The sequence below is a fragment of the Lycium barbarum genome, chromosome 1, assembly GCF_019175385.1.
Source record: "Lycium barbarum isolate Lr01 chromosome 1, ASM1917538v2, whole genome shotgun sequence".
NCBI classification, from domain to species: domain Eukaryota; kingdom Viridiplantae; phylum Streptophyta; class Magnoliopsida; order Solanales; family Solanaceae; genus Lycium; species Lycium barbarum.
In genome coordinates this window covers 40,671,937-40,674,556 of record NC_083337.1, presented here as the reverse complement: position 1 = coordinate 40,674,556, position 2,620 = coordinate 40,671,937, and the positions used below count along the sequence as shown (strand labels likewise).

General features: G+C 39.0%; 1 non-coding gene across 1 annotated transcript; it reads right to left on the bottom strand.

The window, feature by feature from the left end:
• Window positions 1-1,055: 1,055 nt before the first annotated feature.
• LOC132619164 (small nucleolar RNA R71) lies at window positions 1,056-1,161 on the bottom strand. The gene has a single exon (XR_009574592.1). It is a non-coding gene; the product is annotated as a small nucleolar RNA R71 (small nucleolar RNA).
• Window positions 1,162-2,620: the final 1,459 nt, after the last annotated feature.

The following is a 2,620-nucleotide window of genomic DNA, read 5'->3' as shown; positions in this document are numbered from 1 at the left end:
AGGGTTGGTAAGAATAAATAACAAGAACTCAAAGCTTTAAAATTTGTTTAATAAATTCACTTAGGAATAAGAAGAATTTACTTGGCATAATTAACCGCTTTTCATGTTCACTTTCATATATTTGAGAAAATCATAGAAAGAAATAGTCTTTATTTATTGGGAAATAGTAGAGATTTATATAGATATTAAGTGCATTCATGTAATGATCCACTAGAAGTATATCAAGATCAATACCCATGATCATACACCTTATCTAATGGGAACACAACCTTGGTTTTGTTTTACCATAAATTATAATCCAAAGCAATTAGTCATAAACAACCAACTTTTACAAAAATTATCGGATTAATACATTAAACTAAATTAAGCAATCTACGAGTTTAGTGACCTTTTCACACCATATTCCCTGTGGGATTCGACCTCAACCTAGTTGGGTTACTATATTTGACATCGTCCGCTTTACGCTAATTAAAGGTGTAATTTGAGCACATCAAATTTTGGCGCCGTTCCCGGGGAATACGGTTTTGAAGTTACTAAATAGTGTTTGCTTTGATTGAAGTCTATTTCTTATTCCATAACACCTTGTTTGCTATTCCTTGTAAACTAGGTGAACATGAATCAGAATCAGCAAAACCAACATACTGGTATCTAGGGGAATCGATTAAATAATCAGGTGAATGAATCAGATGATGAGAATGTGTTCGCTGACCTTGTTTCGGAGGAGGACTATGCATCTGCTATTGTTCATTCTCGAGTTGGAGCTGCAAGCGTAAAAATTGACTCCTCCTTATACCAGTTGTTGAAGCTTGAGGGCTACTTTCAGAACTCTACCGATAATGACCCTCAACGTCATTTGCAGAATTTTGTGGATGTGTGTGCTAATCACATCCAAAACAACGTTCCACAAGATGCTATTCGACTGAGGCTATTCAAATATTCCTTAGCTAGAGATACAAGAGCATGGTTGAAGAAGCTTCTTCGGAATTCTATTACTACATGGGCAGAGATGGTAGCAGTCTTCCTCGAGAATTGGTACCCTCTTAGCAAGAAGCCTGAGATTCGTGACAATATCTATGAATTTAAGCAGCGGCAGGGGGAATAATTAAATGAAGCTTGGGAAAGATTTAAGGAGTATTTGCAGAAAATTCCAAATCATGGTTTTTCGGAGAACATATTAATGGAGAAGTTCTATCGAGGGCTGGATCCAGTGACGCAATAAATTGCAAACAATGCAGCTGATGGTAGTTTTATTAATAAATCTTGCTGAAGAATGACCAACATACTTGACAGGCTGACTACGCACAATTAGGCTTGGCACTCAAACAATGCTAAGGTGGTGCCTTATGGTAGTGTCATTATCCAGAATATGGTAAAGGAGAATCAAGATACCCTACAATAATAATTATGGTGGTGCGAACCAAGGGAGCTATAACAACAACAAAATTTTTGGGAACAAGAGTTCCAATCCTTATATACCACCGAAAGGGCAATCAACAGAGCAAGGTAGTTCGAGGGTTGAAGTAATGCTTGAGAAGGTTCTGGAAAACCAATCAAAGTATGAGAGGACATTATCTGGGCTAACGGAGACAGTGGGTTCCCATACGGTAGCTATTCAGAAGCTCGAGTCACAGATGTGTGATATTTCTACAGAGCAGTGCCCTCCTAAAAAGGGAGGATTTCCTAGTGACACTGTTCCAAATTCGAAGAACTGGGGAGGCAGTGTAGACCGTGTCTTTGCCATTAGTACTCGGTGTGGTAAATTACTCCAAGGTGCTGAAAAGAAAGCTGTTGAGCTTGAGCCGATAGGTGAAGAGGAAAAGGTGCAGTCTGAAGCACAAATTATTATTGATGAGAATCCTACTGACGAGAAGGTTGCTGATATTCCAGGGATTTTGAAGGAGGCTGATGACAAGACCAAGCAAACTGTGAAAAGGGCTCTCGCCCTTTGACGTATCTTTTCAAATCTAAACCTCCCTTTTCTCAGAGGTTGGTGAAGAAGAAGGAAGATGCTAAGTTTGAAAAAATTTATGATCAACTGAAGTAGTTGTCTCTGAATTTTCCCTTCTTGAAAGCTATCAAGGAGATGCCCGGTTTTGCTAAATATTTGAAGGACCTGCTGACTAAGAAGAATATGGTGCAACATGAACCTGTGAGTTTGACTCACACTGTGATTTTCATCATTTCAACAACTACTGTCCAGAAGAAGGGCGATCCTGGGGTATTCACCATTCTTTGTTCTGTTGGGAACCATGACTTTGCTTGTGCTTTGTGTTATAATAGGCCGAGTATTAATTTGATGCCACTTTCTATATATAAGCAATCAAATTTGGGGATGCCAAGGCCGATTACTATGAGGTTACAGATGGCTGATAAATTTATTAAGAAGCCTGTTGGCGTGGTTGATGATGTTCTTGTGCGGGTTGGTAAATTTATGTTGCCTGCAGATTTTATGATTCTTGACTGTGCTGTTGATCAGGACATTCCTATTATTTTGGGGAGACCTTTCCTCACAACGGGGAGATCTCTGATAGATTCAGAGAAGAATGAAACCAAGTTCCGAGTCAACGATGAGGAAGTTACTTTTCAGGCAAGCAAGGAGATGAAGTTACTAAGTGCTTAC